The sequence below is a fragment of the Pristiophorus japonicus genome, chromosome 16, assembly GCF_044704955.1.
Source record: "Pristiophorus japonicus isolate sPriJap1 chromosome 16, sPriJap1.hap1, whole genome shotgun sequence".
NCBI classification, from domain to species: domain Eukaryota; kingdom Metazoa; phylum Chordata; class Chondrichthyes; family Pristiophoridae; genus Pristiophorus; species Pristiophorus japonicus.
In genome coordinates this window covers 124417855-124440761 of record NC_091992.1, presented here as the reverse complement: position 1 = coordinate 124440761, position 22907 = coordinate 124417855, and the positions used below count along the sequence as shown (strand labels likewise).

General features: G+C 44.0%; 1 protein-coding gene and 1 pseudogene across 2 annotated transcripts in view; one reads left to right on the top strand and one right to left on the bottom strand.

Moving 5' to 3' along the window:
• The window catches only part of rptor (regulatory associated protein of MTOR, complex 1), a 505194-nt gene that overhangs the window by 372179 nt on the left and 110108 nt on the right, over positions 1-22907 (bottom strand). The window lies entirely within an intron of this gene.
• Positions 6801-19009, top strand: LOC139226887 (forkhead box protein F1-like; annotated as a pseudogene).

Sequence of the window (22907 nt, the reverse complement as noted above, 5' to 3'; positions counted from 1 at the left end):
CCCTTTTTTATTTTTACGCCAGACAGGAATGTACAATTGTTGTAGTTCATCCCTGCGGTCTCTAAATGTCTGCCATTGCCCATCCACAGTCAACCCCTTCAGTATCATTCGCCAATCTATCCTAGCCAATTCACGCCTCATACCTTCAAAGTTACCCTTCTTTAAGTTCTGGACCATGGTCTCTGAATTAACTGTTTCATTCTCCATCCTAATGCAGAATTCCACCATATTATGGTCACTCTTCCCCAAGGAGCCTCGCACAACGAGATTGCTAATTAATCCTCTCTCATTACACAACACCCAGTCTAAGATGGCCTCCCCCCTAGTTGGTTCCTCGACATATTGGTCTAAAAAACCATCCCTTATGCACTCCAGGAAATCCTCCTCCACCGTATTGCTTCCAGTTTGGTTAGCCCAATCTATGTGCATATTAAAGTCACCCATTATAACTGCTGCACCTTTATTGCACGCACCCCTAATTTCATGTTTGATGCCCTCCCCAACATCACTACTACTGTTTGGAGGTCTGTACACAACTCCCACTAACGTTTTTTGCCCTTTGGTGTTCTGCAGCTCTACCCATATAGATTCCACATCATCCAAGCTAATGTCCTTCCGAACTATTGCCTTAATTTCCTCCTTAACCAGCAATGCTACCCCACCTCCTTTTCCTTTTATTCTATCTTTCCTGAATGTTGAATACCCCTGGATGTTGAGTTCCCAGCCCTGATCATCCTGGAGCCACGTCTCCGTAATCCCAATCACATCATATTTGTTAACATCTATTTGCACAGTTAATTCATCCACCTTATTGCGGATACTCCTTGCATTAAGACACAAAGCCTTCAGGCTTGTTTTTTTAACACCATTTGTCCTTTTAGAATTTTGCTGTACAATGGCCCTTTTTGTTCTTTGCCTTGGGTTTCTCTGCCCTCCACTTTTCCTCATCTCCTTTCTGTCTTTTGCTTTTGCCTCCTTTTTGTTTCCCTCTGTCTCCCTGCATTGGTTCCCATCCCCCTGCCAGATTAGTTTAACTCCTCCCCAACAGCACTAGCAAACACTCCCCCCTAGGACATTGGTTCCGGTCCTGCCCAGGTGCAGACCGTCCGGTTTGTGCTGGTCCCACCTCCCCCAGAACCGGTTCCAATGCCCCAGTAATTTGAATCCCTCCCTGCTGCACCACTGCTCAAGCCACGTATTCATCTGCGCTATCCTGCGAGTCCTACTCTGACTATCACGTGGCACTGGTAGCAATCCAGAGATTACTACTTTTGAGGTCCTACTTTTTAATTTAGCTCCTAAAATTAGTTTCGTAGGACCCCATCCCTTTTTTTTACCTATGTCGTTGGTACCAATGTGCATCACGACAACTGGCTGATCTCCCTCCCTTTTTAGAATGTCCTGCACCCGCTCTGAGACATCCTTGACCCTTGCACCAGAGAGGCAACATACCATCCTGGAGTCTCGGTTGCGGCCGCAGAAACGCCTATCTATTCACCTTACAATTGAATCCCCTATCACCATCGCTCTCCCACTCTTTTTCCTGCCCTCCTGTGCAACAGAGCCAGCCACGGTGCCATGAACTTGGCTGCTGCTGCCCTCCCCTGATGAGTCATCCCCCTCAACAGTACCCAAAGCAGTGTACCTGTTTTGCAGGGGGATGACCACAGGGGACTCCTGCACTACCTTCCTTGCACTGCTCTTCCTGTTGGTCTTCCATTCCCTATCTGGCTGTGGACCCTTTCCCTGCGGTACGACCAACTCGCTACACGTGATACTCACGTCATTCTCAGCATCGTGGATGCTCCAGAGTGAATCCACCCTCAGCTCCAACTCCGCAACGCGGACCGTCAGGAGCTGGAGGTGGATACACTTACTGCACACATAGTCGTCAGAGACACTGGAGTCGTCCCTGAGTTCCCACATGGTACAGGAGGAGCATAACACCCGACCGAGCTCTCCTGCCATGACTTAACCCTTAGATACACTTAAATTGGCAATAAGAATGTTAAAGTTTACTCACTATTATAGAAGAGAAAAAAGAAAAACTACTTACCAATCACCAGCCAATCTCTTGGCTGTGATGTCACCTTTTGATTTCTTTCTACTTCTTTTTTGCCTTCTCTCCCCGCTGCAGCTGCACAGGTACGCCTCTCGCTGCCGCTGAGCCTTTATAGGCCTCACCAACCACGAACTCCCGCCGCCTCTCGCTGCCACTGGGCCTTTATAGGCCTCACCAACCACGAACTCCCGCCTCTCGGACTGCCGCCACCTCTCGCTGCCGCTGGGCCTTTATAGGCCTCACCAACCACGAACTCCCGCCTCTCGGACTGCCGCTGAGCCTTTATAGGCCTCACCAACCACGAACTCCCGCCTCTCGGTCTTATGAAGAAAGGTTGAGCAGGTTGGGCCTATACTCATTGGAGTTTGGAAGAATGGGAGGTGATCTTATTGAAACGTGTAAAATTCTGAGGGGGCTTGACAGGATAGATGCAGAGAGGATGTTTCCCCTCGTGGGGGAATCTAGAACTAGGGGCCATAGTTTCAGAATAAGGGGTCGCCCATTTCAAACAGAAATGTGGAGGAATTTCTTCTCTCAGACGGTTGTGAATCTTTGGAATTCTCTACCCCAAAGAGCTGTGGAAGCTGGGTCATTGAATATAGTTACGGTGGAGATAGACAGATTTTTGAATGATAAGGGAGTCAAGGATTATGGGGAGCGGGCAGGGAAGTGGAGTTGAGGCCAGGATCAGATCAGCCATGATCTTATTGAATGGCGGAGCAGGCTCGAGGGACCAAATGGCCTACTCCTGCTCCTATTTCTTATGTTCTTATCTCCTTGGAGCTTTACATAACAAAAAGGTACTTAGAATACAAATTAGGTGAATTTAACAATTTACAGGTTCTATGTTCAAACTACACCAAAACCCACAAAAGCAGGTGTATGCCATATGGCCCCTCGAGCCTGTTCCGCCATTCAATAAGATCATGGCAGATCTTCGACTTCAACCCCACATTTCATATCCCTCAATTCCCCTAAAGTCCAAAAATTATCCATCTCAGCCCTGAATATATTGAACGACTGAGCTTCCACAGCCCTCTGGAGTAGAGAATTCCAAAGATTCATAACCCTCAGTGAAGAAATCCTTCCAACCTGGCCAACCTCTTATTCTGAGACCCCCTTAGTTCTAGACTCTCCAGTCAGGGGAAAGAATCTCTCAGCATCTATCCTGTCAATCCCCCTCAGAATCTTCTGTTTCAATAAGATTCTACAACTCCACTATCTACTGAAACGACCCGTGATTAATCATATGGCTTCACTGTGGCAGATGCTGGCAGTGGACCGCTGTCAGGTGCACACTGCATACACCAATAGCACAAGACAACGTTTGTAGGGGTAAAAGACGACTTCTCTTCTTCAAGGTGGATTCCCTGAAATAAGGAGTCGACACCTGCCCATATAGCAACCACGGAATCACTCAGATGAAATCTTGGTTCAAGATTCCGATCTTTATTCAAGCATATGCAGGGGAAGCGTTCCAAATGAACCTTCAATGAACGATGGTTTCACACACAGTTATAGAGTTTCCGAGGTGTGCGACCCTCCTGTAAAACCTTCAATGACCACCGATTGGCCTACAGCTCATCAGCAGAGCTTTATTGATTCGTTAACCCTCATCAGACTGGCTGCTGAGTGGTTTCGCAACCTCTCCATCTCCCATAGCACGTGGGGCCGATCTCAGTCTATTGGAATGTGTTGTTCCGCAGTCTTAACCTTGCTGTGGCTTCTCATAGCTAATTCTGCATTCTTTAAAAGATAAGCACGCAAGCAAAGCTATTCCCTTTAGCCTGATTATATGCCGTTCCCTCAAATTCTTGAATATCTAAAGTTTCCATTTTATGTTATACAGTCATTTTCTATCATTTATAAGCGAGTTCTACATACAATCTGTCAATAGGCGATATCTTACAATCCCTACCTTACAATCCCTACCTTGAGGTGGAGGAACTTCCGACTCCTCACAAACTCCTAATACTGATAAGCCCTTTTAATCCGGACCATTTTACGTGTCAGATCAATTCACTACCCTCAGTACCCACTTTGGTGACCATTTGTCTGCATTTCTTACCCCCTTACAACTTTGATGACTAAACTTGGCATTAGCCAAACAACACCTGCCGACAAAATTCACGTTTATTAGTAACTTGTGTTCTCCACAGCTCAATTTTATTTTTATACAAACTTCCAAAATTATTTGAAAATGTTCTTTAATCACTTTATTTCATGCTGTTGCTTTCCAAACCACCTGCAGCTGGGATGTCAAGTTCCCTACCTGGATTGTTGTCCTATCATGTTGCCAGCCTGAGAAGCAACAAAGCTGACAGCAAGTTATTATTTAAATGGGGAAAGATTGCAAAGTGCTGCAGTACAGCGGGACCTGGGGGTACTTGTGCATGAAACACAAAAGGTTAGTATGCAGGTACAGCAAGTGATCAGAAAGGTCAATGGAATCTTGGCCTTTATTGCAAAGGGGATGGAGTATAAAAGCAGGGAAGTCTTGCTACAGCTATACAGGGTATTGGTGAGGCCACACCTGGAAAACTGCTTGCAGTTTTCGTTTTCATATTTACGAAAGGATATACTTGCTTTGGAGGCAGTTGAGAGAAGGTTCACTGGGTTGATTCTGGAGATGAGGGGGTTGACTTATGAGGAAAGGTTGAGTAGGCTGGGCTCTCTACTCATTGGAATTCAGAAGAATGAGAGGTGATCTTATTGAAATGTATAAGATTATGAGGGGGCTTGACAAGGTTGATGCAGAGAGGAGGTTTCCACTGATGGGGGAGACTAGAACTAGAGGGCATAACCTTAGAATAAGGGGCCGCCCATTAAAAACTGAGATGAGGAGAAATTTCTTCTCAGAGGGTTGTAAATCTGTGGCATTCGCTGCCTCAGAGAGCTGTGGAAGCTGGGACATTGAATAAATTTAAGACAGAAATAGACAGTTTCTTAAACGATATGGGGTTATAGGGAGCGGGTGGGGAAGTGGAGCTGAGTCCATGATCAAATCAGCCATGATCTTATTGAATGGCGGAGCAAGCTCGAGGGGCCGCATGGCCTACTCCTGTTCCTATTTCTTATGTTCTTATGTAAATGAGCCCTCTGAATAAGGTATCAATATTACACAGAAGATGGATTGCAGGTAGATGCTTCAGGGAAAGCTACTGAGTGGTACAGCACAATTCTCCATACTTGAGAGAGCCTCTCTGACAACATCCCAAGTAGCTTGTGTTATGAACCAGCTCTACTCAATATGCATCTTACATCCTGTGATATTGGCTCAACTCCACTGCAAATCACCTCAGTGGATTGGGGACAGAGAACAGGGGAGAAACCAACAAATCTCTTTGTTCAAGCTTCCCAATTACTTCAAAACAAAAATATACTTCACTTAAAAAAATCTGTAAATGGAATTGCAATATTGATTAACACAGGTTTGGAACATTAAACCCTCACAACTGCTAAAACATACCAAACAATGCTGTAATACTGAAGCAAACTCCATTTTGCACCCAACATTAGAGAAATAAGTTTTCATTGGGGTAAAATTAAACTTACCTTAATGGACAGGGGTTTTAAATATAAAAATTGTTGATAAAAAAAAAAAATAGAAACTTAAAATGTTAAGTCTTACGCTGGTAAAAGCAGGCGCAAGAGTTTGAAGGACATTCGCTGGGCAAGAGTTGGGGAAATAGCCCAATACTCAGCCCGCGAAGTACCTTCTCCCGGGGATATGGTGGAATATTTTGACAGCTTGCAAGTGCCAGATTTCGGCGCATGTATTTTGTGCGCCAAAACCCGGAACATGTGGGGCCTCCTCGGGCACATGCGCACGTCGTACGTCCCCGGGGAGGACGCAATTTCAGGGCCAATATTTTTTGTACTTGGATGTTTTTATTTAGGGCTGAGACTTCCTTAGACTTACCCCAAGCAGCACATATTTTTTGCTACAGACCAGTCACTTTAAATTGTATTAATAGGAAACGCAGTGTAGTGATGGAGAGGTCACAAGTGAAATGTGAGCAAGTGAACAGCGACTCCCTCTGAAGGAAGACCAGGCATCCAGTTGCATTATTTGTTACTTTTCAGACATCAGTTTCTATTTTGTTGCGAAATTATTAGACTTAAAGGTTATACAGGTTGAACCTCTCTAATCCGGCAACCTCCCTGATCAGTCATCATACCCGGCAGTGGGTCACGACCCGCCCTGTGTTCTGTGTTCATCAAGTTCGGTAATTTTTTTTTAAAAAAGAGTATGCAGAGTAAGAAAGACGACAGGGAAAGGCTGATTGCTGTCTTTACACAGATCCCTATACGCGATAAAGCACTTGGATGCCCACGAAAGCCGATTCCTCCAAACAGTGCAGACATCAACCAAAGTAAAACGGGCTGAAAGCTGCCACAGATCTGGGGCACAAACGCCGGCCCTCGGGCCCAGTGACATCGTTGCTGCCCCCTCCCAACAACTCCCGCCCCGAACTGCCGCTCGCCTTTTTGATGTCGGACTTGGAGGCCGGATGGATATCCTTTTTACACATGAAATTGCTGAATGATTTCCCCATGGCCACGGGAACTGCTTCACAGCTGGACCAGGAAGAGCCGTTGGTTCTATAGGGATGGAACAAGACACGACAGAGTGGGTGGGCGCACTACCGGGTCAAGTGAGGGTCGGGTATGGGACCTTAGTGTTTATTTAAACCGGGTGCTGCTGACAATGACCCGGCCGGTTGTTACACCTCTGATGAAATCAGCCACCTCCACTACCAAAACTAAAAACAAACGCAGGCATATGGCGCCCAGAGAAGCAGCCGTATTCCTACACAGCCCTGATTGTGATGGCTATCCAGAGCTCTCCCATCAAGCGGCTGACTCTCAGCGAGATCTACCAGTTCCTCCAGTGCCGCTTCCCCTTTTTCCTCGGGTCCTATCAAGGCTGGAAGAAGTCCGCGCGTCACAACCTCTCCTTGAACGAGTGCTTCATCAAACTGCTCCAGGGGCTGGGCAGACCTGGCAAAGCCATTACTGGACCATTGACCCGGCCAGCATGTTCATGTTTGAGGAGGGCTCCTTCAGGCACAAACCGAGGGGCTTTCGCAGGAAGTGCCAAGCCCGTAAGCCCATGTACAGCATGATGAATGGATTGGGGTCCAACTGCATCCCAGAGACTTATAACTTCCAAGGGTCAAGTGGACCCATCTTCTGCGCCCCCAATGGCCTTTCTATAGGTAGTAGGATGAGCATGATGAATGGACATTTGCCCAGCAATGTTGATGGGATGGGTTTACCGGGACATTCTGTCTCTCACCTCTCGGCCAACAATGGTCACTATATGGGAAGCTGTACAGGATCTTCGGTCGGAAACTAACCCAACCACGCCGACAGCTCACTGCCCGCTTCTCCCTTGCTAACCGGCGGTGGGGTGATGGAGCCACACTTCATGTACGCTACCTCGGCTTCAGCACGGGCTCCTTCGGCCTCCGCGCTGAACAACGGGGCTCCTTACATCAAAAAGCAGCCCCTCTCGCCATGCAACCTGTCGGCGAATCTCACTTACAACCTGCAAGCACATTCCCTAAATCAGTCCTATTTACATCAAAATAGCCAAAACGCGGCCGATGTACAAGGTACGGAGCCCATGGTACTATAGTTACAGATTAGCAAAAATTGCTTTTGTAGGAAGCAATTCTAAAACTTTGCCGACAGTGGGATTTTTACGTCTGGGGTCTGGGGTCAGCGTGACCTCCCGTGGTCCAGCAAATTCTCTGGTCCGGCACAGGCCAGGTCCCGAGGGTGCCGGATTAGAAAGCTTCAACCTGTACTTCTAAATACTGTCTGGAGTGAGTCAGGAACTTGGCAGCAGTGCATTCTACTTGTTTAAGAAAATGCAGTTACCCCCAGACCAGTTAATTTTTGTGCACAGAATCATAAAAATGTATTAATTCAACATTAAAATAGGTGGCAATTCCGAATAAAAGAATCTAAATCCTATCCAAATTCACAACTGGCAAGGTCATCGTCACATAAAGATCTCCAGTGCTACAGAACACTAATTCACATATTATATACTCCAGCAAAATGCTAAATGATTTCCATTCTTTAACCTCGTCAGCATTCCAAGTACAGCACCAGCATAAAGCCATTTATTCATCAGTCACGTGATTGCAGAATCCTCGATCTCTATCTTTTGTCATTCTGGTCATTAGCTTGCTTCAATTCAAAATAGTTGCACTGAAGTAAATCATTTGGGCAAGAACATATTACAGCCACTGTCTAAATCTATTGCGAACCATAAACATGATATTGTATTCCTGGTACAGTACTACTGTTCAGGCTCTGCTACACCGCTGTTTGATTAGTTTGGATTCCAGGAAATTAGAATACGTGTGGCAGCCTCTGCTCCCCAGCTAATACTGCAAAATCCAACTGACATATCCCAGCAGCAGAATGGTAGACCCATGACAAAGTACTGGAACCTGAAGTATTGGCCCTTCCTCATTTAACGTTAACCCATATAATGAGCATCACTGGGAGCTTGGAGGCTGCAGACAGAAGCTGGTGTTATTTAAAAAAAAACACAAAACACTGAAAACCTGAAATAAATAGAAAAGGCTGGAAAAGTACAGGAGGTCTGTAACTATCTCAACACGACTGGTTAGTGGTTTATAAAGAACCCTTCGTCAGAATAATTATGTTGAAAGATTCCGTATGAAATCGTTAACCAATCTCTCCCCTTCAGGTGCTGACAGATCCACAGCATATTTCCTGCTGTTTCTCCCTTGGTAATTTCAGTCTTAAGCCATATTTACCACGACAGCAACAACAAAACTAGAAGAGCTGTCTGCTATGTGATGAGCTGTTTAGTAACCAAAAGTTCTGGTCATGGAAAACTGCATCTAAAAATATATTCCTCCAAGCTCATTCATTATGAATCAAAAGCTTATTCCTTTACTGACTAGAATGCCCTTCGCTGCCTTTTTTAGGTCATCCTTACAGTAAGTGCAAGTCTGAAACATAACACTCGTCACATGCCACCTATTTTAAGGGTAATTGATCATTTTTAAAATAATTCAATCCTACAGGATGTATTTTCCTGATCAATAAAACGTTGTGACAGGATACACACTCAAAGAATGTGCCTGCATGTTCTTTTTGGTTACAATACACAGAGTGGCAGTGCATAAAGTGCTTTAATGAGGTAATCACAATGTTAACTTGGTATTGGTACCATGCCAACTTATAGCAAACTGGCAAACATCCACAATGCTGATGATTTTATCTTGATCAGCAAAAAGCCAATGATCCTTTTAAAATTAGCTTTAGGAACATAGGCACAGGAGGGGGCCATTCAGCCCCTTGCGCCTGTTCCTTCATTCAATTAGATCATGGCTGATCTGTACCTTAACCCACCTTGGTTCCATAACCCTTAATACCCTTGCATAACAAAAATTTATCTCAGTTTTGACATTTTTAATTCACCCCCAGCCTCAACAGCTTTTTGGGGGAGAATGCCCCAGATTTCCACTACCCTTTGTGTGAACATAGAAACATAGAAAATAGGTGCAGGAGTAGGCCATTCGGCCCTTCGAGCCTGCACCACCATTCAATATGATCATGGCTGATCATGCAACTTCAGTACCCCATTCCTGCTTTCTCTCCATACCCCTTGATTCAACAGTTTGTTCATTAGAGCCATCATCATCTCTCACAACTGCACTGATATCATCCTTTATTAACAGAGCTACCCCACCTCCTTTCCCTTCTTGTCTATCTTTCCGAATTGTCAGATACTCCTGTATGTTTAATTCCCAGTCTTGGCCACCCTGCAACCACGCTTCTGAAATGGCCACCAAATCATACCCAGTTGTAATGATTTGTGCCGTCAACTCATTTACTTTATTTCGAATGCTGGGTGCATTTAGGTAGTGTTTTAATACTAGTTTATAAACCATGATTTTTAGTTTTGAACCCTCCTGCAGCCCCTTTATATTCATACATATAGTCCCTTCCTATCACCTTGTGGTTTACACTTACCCCAGTGCTACTCTGCTCTGTTGCCTCCTGCCTTTTGCATTCTTTCTTGGGGTCCTGTTCATCTGAGCTCTCACCCACTCTAACTAGCTGAGAGCCTTCTCCTGGGTTCCGAATACTCCTCGCATTGAGGCACCGAGCTTTCATGCTTGCCTTTTTATTACACTTTGACCCTTTAGAATTTTGCTGTACAGTGGCCCTTTTTGTTTTTTGCCTTGGGTTTTTCTGCCCTCCACTTTTACTCATCTCCTTTCTGTCTTTGTCTTCTGTCTCCATTTTGTTTCCCTCTGTCTCCCTGCATTGGTTCCCATCCCCCTGCCAGATTAGTTTAACTCCACCCAACAGCACTAGCAAACACTCCCCCTCAGGCATTGGTTCCGGTCCTGCCCAGGTGCAGAATGTCCGGTTTGTACTGGTCCCACCTCCCCCAAAACCGGTTCCAATGCCCCAGGAACTTGAATCCCTCCCTGCTGCACCACTGCTCAAGCCACGTATTCATCTGAACTATCCTGCGATTCCTACTCTGACTAGCTCGTGGCACTGGTAGCAATCCCGAGATTACTACTTTTGAGGTCCTACTTTTTAATTTAGCTCCGAGCTCCTTAAATTCTTCTCGTAGGACCTCATCCCTTTTTTTATCTAGATCGTTGGTATCAATGTGCACCACGACAACTGGTTGTTCACCCTCCCTTTTCAGAATGTCCTGCACCCGCTCCGAGACATCCTTGACTCTTGCACCAGGGAGGCAACAGACCATTCTGGAGTCTCGGTTGCGGCCGCAGAAACGCCTATCTATTCCCTTTACAATTGAATCCCCTATCACTATCCCACACTTTTTCCTGCCCTCCTGTGCAGCAGATTCCTGGGATGAGGGATTAGAAACATAGAAAAATAGGTGCAGGAGTAGGCCATTCGGCCCTTGGAGCCTGCACCGCCATTCAATAAGATCATGGGTAATCATTCCTTCAGTACCCCTTTCCTGCTTTCTCTCCATGCCCCTTGATCCCCTTAACCGTAAGAGCCATATCTAACTCCCTCTTGATTATATCCAGTGAATTAGCATCAACAACTCTCTGCGGCAGGGAATTCCACAGGTTAACAACTCTGAGTGAAGAAGTTTCTCCTCATCTCAGTCCTAAATGGCCTACCCCTTCTCCTAAGACTATGTCCCCTGGTTCTGGACTTCCCCAACGTCGGGAACATTCTTCCCGCATCTAACCTGTCCAGTCCCGTCAGAATCTTATATGTTTCTATGAGATCCCCTGTCATTCTTCTAAACTCCAGTGAATAAAGGCCCAGTTGATCCAGTCTCTCCTCATATGAAAGCCCAGCCATCCCTGGAATCAGTCTGGTGAACCTTCGCTGCACTCCCTCAATAGCAAGAACGTCCTTCCTCAGACTAGGAGACCAAAACTGAACACAATATTTCAGGTGAGGCCTCATCAAGGCCCTGTACAACTGCAGTAAGACCTCCTTGCTCCTATATTCAAATCCCCTAGCTATGAAGGCCAACATACCATTTGCCTTCTTTACCGCCTGCTGTACCTGCAGTGACTGATGAACCATGACACCCAGGTCTCGTTGCACCTCCCCTTTTCCTAGTCTGCCGCCATTCAGATCATATTCTGCCTTCGTGTTTTTGCCCCCAAAATGGATAACCTCACATTTATCCACATTATACTGCATCTGCCATGCATTTGCCCACTCACCTAACCTGTCCAAGTCACCCTGCAGCCTCTTAGCATCCTCCTCACAGCTCACTCCGCCACCCAGTTTAGTGTCATCCGCAAACTTGGAGATATTACACTCTATTCCATCATCCAAATTGTTAATGTATATTGTAAAGAGCTGGGGTCCCAGCACTGAGCCCTGCAGCACTCCACTAGTCACTGCCTGCCATTCTGAAAAGGACACATTTATCCCAACTCTCTGCTTCCTGTCTGCCAACCAGTTCCCTATCCACATCTGTATATTACCCCCAATACCATGTGCTTTGATTTTGCACAACAATCTCTTGTGTGGGACCTTGTCAAAAGCCTTCTGAAAGTCCAAATACCACCACATCCACTCTGCTAGTTACATCCTCAAAAAATTCCAGAACATTCGTCAAGCATGATTTCCTTTTCATAAATCCATGCTGACTTGATCCGATCCAGTCACCGCTTTCCAAATGCGCTGCTATTTCGCCCTTCATGATCGATTCCAACATTTTCCCCACTACTGATGTCAAGCTAACCAGTCTATAATTACCCGTTTTCTCTCTCCCTCCTTTTTTAAAAAGTGATGTTACATTAGCTACCTTTCAGTCCATGGGAACTAATCCAGAGTCGATAGACTGTTGGAAAATGATCACCAATGCATCCACTATTTCTAGGGCCACTTCCTTGAGCACTCTGGGATGCAGACTATCAGGCCCCGGGGATTTATCGGCCTTCAATCCCATCAATTTCCCTAACACAATTTCCCACCTAATAAGGATATCCTTCAGTTCCTCCTTCTCACTAGACCCACTATCCACCGTACCTTCGGAAGGTTATTTGCATCTTCCTTCGTGAAGACAGAACCGAAGTATTGGTTCAATTGGTCTGCCATTTCTTTGTTCCCCATTATAATTTCACCTGAATCCGACTGCAAAGGACCTACATTTGTCTTTACTAATCTTTTTCTCTTCACATATTTATAGAAGCTTTTGCAGTCAGTTTTTATATTCCCTGCAAGCTTCCTCTCGTACTCTATTTTCCCCCTCTTAATTAAACCCTTAGTCCTTCTCTGTTGAATTCTAAATTTCTCACAGTCCTCAAGTTTGTTGCTTTTTCTAGCCACTTTATATGCCTCTTCCTTGGCTTTAACACTATCCTTAATTTCCTTTGTTAGCCATGGTTGAGCCACCTTCCCAGTTTTATTTTTACTCCAGAAAAGGATGTACATTTGCTGAAATTCATCCATGTGATCTTTAAATGTTTGCCATTGCTTATCCACCATCAACCCTTTTAGTATCGTTTGCCAGTCTATTCTATCCAATTCACGCCTCATACCGTCGAAGTTACCTTTCCTTAAGTTCAGGACCCTAGTTTCTGAATTAACTGTGTCACTCTCCATCTTAATAAAGAATTCTACCATATTATGGTCACTCTTCCCAAGGGGCCTTGCACAAGATTGCTAATTAGTCCCTTCTCATTACACAATACCCAGTCTAGGATGGCCAGCTCCCTGGCTGGTTCCTCGACATATTGGTCCAGAAAACCATCCCTAATACACTTCCGGAAATCCTCCTCCACCGCATTGCTACCAGTTAGGTTAGCCCAATCAATGTGTAGATTAAAGTCACCCATGATTACTGCTGTACCTTTATTGCACACATCCCTTATTTCTTGTTTGATGCTGTCCCCAACCTCATTACTACTATTTGGTGGTCTATACACAACACCCACTAGCGTTTTCTACTTTTTGGAATTCCGCAGCTCCATCCATACCGATTCTACATCATCTAGGCTAATGTCCTTCCTTACAATTGCATTGATTTCATCTTTAACCAGCAACGCTACCCCACCTCCTTTTCCTTTCTGTCTATCCTTCCTAAATGCTGAATACCCTTGGATGTTGAGTTCCCAGTCTTGGTCCCCCTGGAGCCATATCTCCGTGATGCCAATCACATCGTATCCGTTAACTGCTATCTGCACAGTTAATTCATCCACCTTATTTCGAATACTCCTCGTATTGAGGCACAGAGCCTTCAGGCTTGTTTTTTTAAACACACTTTGCCCCTTTAGAATTTTGCTGTAATGTGGCCCTTTTTGTTTTTTGCCTTGGGTTTCTCTGCGCTCCACTTTTACTATTCTCCTTTCTATATTTTGCTTCTGCCTCCTTTTTATTTCCCTCTGTCTCCCTGTATAGGTTCCCATCCCCTTGCCATATTAGTTTAACTCCTCCCCAACAGCACTAGCAAACACTCCCCCTAGGATATTGGTTCCGGTCCTGCCCAGGTGCAGACCATCCGGTTTGTACTGGTCCCATCTATGAGGCGAGATTGAGTAGACTAGGTCTATATTCTCTAGAGTTTAGAAGAATGAGGGGTGATCTCATTGAAACATACAAAATTCTTAAGGGGCTTGACAGGGTAGATGCTGAGAAAATGTTTCCCCCTAGCTGAGGAATCTAGAACACGGGGTCACAGTCTCAGAATAAGGGGTCGGTCATTTAGGACTAAGAAGAAGAAAAATTTCTTCAAAGGGCTGTGAATCTTTGGAATTCTCTACCTCAGAGTTGCGGATGCTCAGTTGGTGAGTATAGTGGTGGCTCAGTGGGCAGCACTCTCATCTCTTAGTCAGTTGGTTGTGGGTTCAAATCCCACTCCAGAGACTTGAGCACAGAAATCGAGGCTGACATTTCAGTGCAGTGCTGAGGGAGTGTTGCATTGTCGGAGGTGCCGTCTTCCGGAGGATTTGTTAAACCACTCAGGTAGACGTTAAATATTGGGGCAGAGAATTCCAAAGATTCACAACCTTCTGAGCGAAGAAATTCCTCTTCATCTCCATCTTAAATGACCGACCCCTTATCCTGAGACTATACCCTCAAGTTCTAGACACCCCAGCCAAGGGAAACATCCTCTCAGCATCTACCCTGTCAATCCCCTTCAGAATCTTGTATGTTTCAATGAGATCACCTCTCATTCTTCTAAACTCCAGAGAGTATAGACCCATTATAAACAATCTTTCATCATAAGACAGTCCTCTCATCCCAGGAATCAATCTTGTGAACCTCTGCTGTACCGCCTCCAAGGCAACTATACCCTTCCTTAGATAAGGAGACCAAAACTGTACACAGTACTCCGAGTGTGGTCTCACCAAGGCCCTGTACAAGACTTCTTTACTCTTATACGCCAAGCCCTTGCAATAAAGGACAACATGCTATTGGTCTTCCTTATTGCTTGCTAGCTTTGTGTTTCTTACACAAGGACACTCAAATCTCTCTTAACACCAACATTTAAAAGTTTCTCATCATTTAAAAAATATTCTGTTTTTTCTATTCTTCCTACCAAAGTGAATAAGCTCACATTTCCCCACATTATACTCCATCTGCCTATTCCATCACATGACTTCATCACAATGTAAGTTGACACTTCAGTGCAGTATTGAGGGAGTGCTGCATTGTTGGTGGGTTGTGCCATCGTTCAGATGAGACATGAAGTTAAGGCTCAGACTGCCTGCTCAGAGAATGTAAAAGATCCCACGGTGCCATTTGAAGAGAAGAAGGGAGTTCTCCTGGTATCCAACATTTATCCCTTAACCAGTATCACCAAAACACATGAACTGCTCACCTATTGCGTTGTTGTTTGCGAGACTTTGCAGCCTGCCTACAGTGGCTACACATCAAACACACTTAATGGACTGTAAACCGCTTTGGGATGTCCAGTGATTTTGAAAGGCACTATATAAATACAAATTTGACCTTAGTTAACACAAATTCTGCAAACTTTAAAAAAAAATGAAACCTCAACAGAACATGTATTCATTCACACAGGGTAAATCAGTAGAATATCAGTAATGAAATCAATGTCGAAGCGAGCAAACTTTTTGATCTTAGTTCAAAAGATTTTCAGCAAGACAACTGCTTGTCGCGGTCACCCTCGGGGTCCCAATGAGCTACTCTTGCATTGGCCATAGAGGGGTGCTTGCACCACTGTTTCTCAACTGGGTACGGCCCCAATGGAAGCTTAGTGGATTTATTAAGGCTGGCCACCAGCAAATCTGGTTTAAAAAAAAACACGTTTTCCCAACAGCTGATCTTAGCAAATCCATTAAGTCAACACCAGATTCCAGACAGCCAAGCATCAGGCGTCAGCAATGCAAGCTCCCCATTAAGGCCAATGCTGCTGTAAAGGAGATATTGAGTAAGGTGGTCACTTTCCCCACAGAAGCTCAAAATCCGCTGTTCACATATTCAGTTTCCACGTGACTAAAGCAAAATCATAACTGGCTAACCATCCAACAAAAGTCATAGCCATAAAACTCAACTAGACATATTGATCAATATTATAAAATTGTTTTAATCTACAATGCAGAAACATTCAACATTGTAAGCACATGCAGATTGTACACAACAGTTAAGGTATGTGCATAAAACCCTTTAGCTTCCCTATACGTCGAATATCTTTGCAATGTCCAGCAGATGGCACATGGTTAATCCCATCCTTGAAAGAAACTGAACCGTTTCTGCTTTGCATAGTTACTCCGAATATCTTTTTGCATTTAGAATATTCAGACATGGGAAACCAATATAATTCTACATTTATATGCATCTCCATCTAGTATACAGTAGTATTTAAAATAGTTAAGAACATTAACATAAAATCAAATGTCAATATTTTGGCAAACGTTTGGCAGAAATGCCAACAAAAACATGGATGTTGTTTTGCAATTTCTTAAAGGTTACGCTCCTTTCAATTTGTATTTTGATACAGATTTCAAAACTTGTTAGCATGCAATATCGCATCAATAAAGCATGCAGAAAGCCCCCAAATGTTTATTTACGGTTACAGATTATTCTTTAAAAGATTGCTTACTAGAGAACTGTCAGTTTTCTGCAATGCATTTTGATCTTGTACACTTCAGGGGTTTTTAAATATAAAACAACAGATTTAGAAAATAACACTTGGATTCAAAAATTCATTGTGAAGATCTCCAAGTGTAATTTGAGACGGCATTGCTCAGAGGCAGCACAGTGATTCAAACAGCCAGAGCTTTAGTGCTGCAGCTCATTCCACAGGAATTGAACCTGAAGCATCCTTTGGGCAGAACTCACAGATGAAGGCACACCGTTGGCCTGGGACTTGTTGCATTTTCTGGCGGACCACAGGAGCAACAGGACGACAAATTCTATGAAAGCCAAACTTCTGCTCAGCTGAATCTGGGGGTTGTGGTGGGGGAGCAGAGGGGGAGAAAGAGAGGGTGGCAGGGGAGGTGCAGACTCAACTCAATTATTTGTACCTCACCAAAGTGCTGATGGCTGATGCAATCAGTTTATGCATCATGTTGCCGAGGCTTAGACTGCTAGTTTCTTGTTTTATTCTGCTTCTACACACTTACAAATAAACCTGATCTTTAGTTTTAGCTTGAACATGACTGTCTGACAGTGGGATTTTTCTGCCTTTCAGAGATAGGAGAGCACCCTACACTGTCTCCATCCAGTACATATTACAGTGGTAAAAGAATAATTAGCAGTCCTGTGTGCCATATCCCATTCACAGCATGCATAAAAGATGCAAGTTTCATTTCACAAATCGTTCAGTCTGCCTATGGAAACCGTGAACACAAGTTGGAAGTACTGGGAGAGAACACAAATCCCAACAGCAAGTATTAAAACTCGACTTCCATACATCTAATGGTGAAGGGAAAGGGAGGGCACTATTTTGTGAGTCTCGCAATCTGTTCATGGAACAACCTCCTCCTAAAAGCAAATTACAATTTTTACTGTAATTACACAGCGCGGGTCACGATCCGCCCCCCCGCTGGGAATGATACCGGACCAGCGATGTTGCCGGACCAGAGTGTCCCGGACTGGAGAGGTACAACCTGTACCTTTTCGTGGCCGTACCGCTGAGGGAACTGAAGGCAACACCCAGGGAATGAGCCTTCCTTCAATTACTTGCCAAATCAATCTCAGAAACAAGACAATCATTGGCATCCAGCAGCATCAGTGGAACTCTATGACCCAGAGCCATAGCCAAAATAGGATTGGACCCAAATGTTCCTGAAGGAAGAGGCAAAATGTTTTTGCAGGGCAAATTTAATATATTGTATTATCTATTTAAAAAGGCGTTGAGAGTCTGTGACAATCCTCTGGAACAGGGCTGGAGAACAAAAGTTACAAACACACATTTACGTAAATATTTAGGCTCAGGTTTCATGAGATACTGACACAGCACTTTATCTTTGATAGAAACTGAAAAAAGTAATATAGCTCCTTATAAATTCAGTGATTAAATCACAACTACTGTAGTCTCAAAACCCACATACACTAACTGAAATTCCCAGTTTTCACACACATCATTCCTTGGACATTCCAGCATGAAATATATTTTTAAACTGATACTTGGCAATTTATTGATCAACATATAATAGCATTCAGTAAAATATTAAGCCGATTCACCCTGCCGTGAGTCATGCAGGGGAAAAAAAACCTGCAATGGTTAATATGACAACATTTGCCATTCATGTCAGTAAAATGAAAAAGACTTGCATTTCTATCGCGCCATTGTCGATCTTAGGATGCCCCAAAGCGCTATTAAGCCAGTGAAGTACTTTTGAAGTGTAGTTACTGTTGTAACATAGGAAAAGCTGCAGCCAACTCGCGCACAGCAAGCTCCCACAAACAGCAATGTGATAATGCCCAGATAATCTGTTTTTGTTATGTTGATTGAGGGATAAATATTGATCGGAACACCGGAGATAACTCCCCTGCTCTTCTTCGAAATAGTGCTGTGGGATCGTTTACGTCCACCTGAGAGGGCAGGTTTAACGTCTCATCCGAAAGACAGTAAGCCAGATGCATTTGTAACATTGTTCAATTTGGAAAGAGAATCAGCTAAAAACATGCATTTTGCAACCAAACAGATTTTGCACACTGCTGTTTATTTTCTCTTTCACACACATCTTCATCCCTAAATAAGCAATCTTGAATTTGATAGGTAACCTAATTGATATTATCAAGATTGTGAATCAAATTGCTGAATTCTTAATCCAGGTAAATTGTTCATCATGGCAAATTGTTCAAGCTTCAGTTCAAAATGAGAAAGTCAAGTGGAACACTTTCATGCCGAGAGCAATGGTCGCAGATAAGGTACCAGGGAAACGCACTCTTGCACACAATATAAATGATTTCAAGAAGCATGCAAAAATGCTTTTGGAAAGAGAAGGATTTTGAGGAATATGGCAAGTAGGTAAGGTTTCATCTGTCAAAAGATTTCAGGTAATTTACTCCCTCCTTCCTTGAGCTACGTCCAAAGCATTCTGTCCAATAGGAATCCCTTCAGTTTGGCATCTACCTGCAAGATTTTACGCATTTGGTGAGACATCACCTCATTAGAGCTGGACTTTCGTTCCTGAAGCACTTGGCTCTAATCCGGCTGCAGGGACAGGTGGCCACGAAGGAGTGAAGAACATTGAACTGCCTTGCTGATAGCCCAGATCGGTTATTTCTTCATTCAGTTTGTGTTTTCTACTCCTACTGGGCAATTGGTGGTGCTGTTAATGGTATGGGTTTTTTGTTAATCTCAAATTCTGCTCCCTCTCATTTGAAGCTCATTAAACACAAGTTAAAAATGAGAAAGTCAATCGCATTCAAACTAGTGAAATGATTTCAACAAAATAAAATCTACATTTCTCCTTTAAAGGCTCAATGAAATAATCAATAAAAGCAGCAAGTGAATTCCACCATTCCCCCAATAAAACCATGCACTGTTCAACATTTAACCAAGTCTCAGAATAAGGGGTCAGCCATTTAGGACTGAGATGAGGAGAAATTTCTTCACTCAGAGGGTGGTGAATCTTTGGAATTCTCTACCCCAGGGGGCTGCGGATGCTCAGTCGTTGAGTATATTCAAGACAAGAGATCGGTAAATTTTTGGATATTAAGGGAATCAAGGGATATGAGGAGTGCAGGAAAGTGGAGTTGAGGTAGAAGATCAGCCATGATCTTATTGAATGGCGGAGCAGGCTCGAGGGGCCGAATGGCCTACTCCTGCTATTTCACATGTTCTTATGGTTTTAGACATTTAAAAAAAGGAAAGCATTCACTGTAATGCAAGATCTCCAGTAGGGAACAGTTTGTCACTGCTTTGCAGTTTTAAAATGTCACTGCAGAAATGCTGTGCTAAATTTTTGACATCATTTATCACACAAAAAGACATGTTGTGTGTTCGTTCACCCCAAAACGTGACATTTTTAAACCGATAATTGATTGTAGGTTTTGCATTTCATCAAATGATCCCTTCTAGTTTCAATTAGATGTTCAAATAGTCCAATTACTCTTAATGTAACACATTAATTCAGTTAAGTAAAAAAAAAAAATTAGGTTCCCTGAACAAATCAGACTGTCTTGTGTTTCTGTAATCCTGTAGAAGGTACAACTTCTCAAAAATTACAGAACCAGTCAGATGTTAGGATTTTTCAATTTTATCTTATGGAATTGAAGTTTTAAAAACCTTAATACAGTCCAACTAAGCCACATCACCCAAGGATGAGCGATAACTGAAGTTCCTGTGCAGGATTGCAACTCCGCACCATCTTCAGTGCGGGAAAAACTATTTTTTTTAGCACTCAAAAATACTCTGAAAACAAAATAATTGGCTGACACAAAGTAAAATATCTATCTACAAATGCTACCACTCACAATAAACGAAGCAGTCACGGTTCAGACTCAGTTCTAACACCACTGCGCAGTATTAACACAAAGTGCCAAAATAAAGGCCTCAGGAAAATTCTAGGATTCATGCCTTGTCAAATCATCAACTTACCCAGCACTGCAGAACATAAATGGCAAAAACATCTCAAAACCTATCACCATTAGGATTTGAAAGACAAGTTTTAATGGCTGCAAAAGCTCAGGAAGTTACCATTATGTCCCCATACAAAATATACAACATCACTTCCATTAAAATCAGGACAAAAATGCCTAAATGCCAAAATGAAGTTTCTGCCATCAGTCACTTTTCAGACCTGAAAAGTCTTCAACACTACAATTGCAATTAAATGTTAATGGATTCTATTACTGTTAGAAGAATTGTCTGAAGACGCAGGGAATAAAGGTCCCAAGTTTCCCTAAAGAAGAAAAATGGCGTTATTTTATCTGGACGCCCGTTTTCTTTTAGGCCCCTCAGCGCTGAAAATAAAAATGCAGTTTCCTCACTATATGCACACCCTCTGGCGCCGGCCCTACCCGATCCAACGCTGCAGGGCGGAGCCACCAACGTGCGCTGAAACCACACAGCGCATGCGCACAAAAAAAGACCCATTTGCACATGCGCAGTAGAAAGTATTAAAAAAAAAACAGCACATGTGGGGACTGTGTGGATCGCCATTGAGAATCCATTGGTGGCAGAGGTAGATTCGCAGGTAGGAAATACAGTTTCGTTCACGAGATGGCTGCAATGGAAGGGCGCAGAGAAGGCGAAAGGGCCAGGGATGGAGAAGGGGAAACCGTAATGGCGAATAGATTTCGCGCGGAAGAAATTGAGCGCCTGGTAGACTTAATCGAGAGTGGATGGGGATTTCTTGATAACAAGGAGAGCTTCAAAAAAATAAGCTTAAATCGTCTGCACTCGCAAAAGTTTTGTACCAGGTCGCAGTCGAGCTTAATGGAATGTCCGTGACCCCGAGAATCAGTGTGCAGCTGAAAAAGTGGCAGGACCTCGGACAAGCAGTCACGAAGTAATACGTTAAACTTACATTTATTTGGGCTTTAAAATATATGTACATTTATGCACTGCAATAACATCTGTAAATGTGATCCGCGTGTGTTCAGAAGGACCTTCTCTTAAAAAGTTCCATTTCCATCTTGGCAGAAGATGGTATCACAGATCAATTGAGAACAGTCACAAACAGGAGGAGGTCCGCCAAGTAGGCTGCAACTAACAGCCGTGGAGCAGAGGATAGCGCCAATGATTAAATGCCACAGGAGAAGACCAACAATCAATGCGAAAGCTGGGCCCAGTTTTCCATTAGAGGGTAAGCCCTGCAAATTGCACTGTCTGGGTTGGCTAAATGGTACATCATGCAAGTGCTTCCTACGCTTCTCTTTCCTCAATGCTGCTGTTTGGCAAAGGTTGAGCATCGGGAGACGACAGAAGGTGCACTTGAAGTTGAAGGAGAGAATGTTCAAGAAAACCCCACACCATATACTCCAACAAAGGACAATGATGGGCAACAAGAAGTCATAGACGACGAGATATCACCCTGGATTTGGAGGTGCTGAACCCCTCAAGGATTCCAAGTCCTTTCATGAGCGAATCAAGCGAGAGGACTTTTCTAGGTGTGACGTCTGAGGCTGCGGGTACAAGTGTGTCGCAGCAAAACGTCGTAGGAGGGCGAACTCCAGACCTGATCCAGAAACACAGGATTATGAGAACATAGGACATCTTGTGGGGATGTGCGGGGAGAACATCGAGTAATCTCGATTGCTCCTGGAAGCCTTTGGTGGGGTGAGGGCAGAGTTGGGGGGGACAGTCATTACAGGTTGAAAGACTTTCGGGACGGTTGAACGGGGTAGTATCGGCAATAGAGGGACTCATCCAGGCTATCCTAAATGCGAGGAGCGTTTCCCACTCTACACCAAATTCAACGATTGATCCTGAGCATGAGGTAGACTACAAAGAGGTCCCCGGGCATTCCGCCATGACACATTTTGGCCCTGTCCCTGTTGTAGCCCAGCATCAAGAAATGCCGTGCCAGGGAAAAAAAAACTACACCTGGGGGTACGGGGGGGGGAGGGGCAAGGAAGCAGAAGTCTGCAACTACGGGCACGCGCAGGGGTAGCGGCATCTACTGGGACAGGATTGGCGCACGGCGCTGGGGAAGAGGGTAGATGTCTTGTTTGTTTTTTGGTTGCTTTAGTTGATTGTTCTTTGTAAAGTTTGCCACAGTTCTGAATAATGTTTTTAAAGTTATGAAGGTTTAAACATAAGTAAAATCACGCTAATTACAGCTGCGCTGTACAAATATTTAATAGACATTTTAATTTTAGACTTTTAACCTGACTCCTGCACTTCATTTTTTAATGCTGCACTGATAAACATTGCAGGATAACCGGACTGAAATTGTAAAAT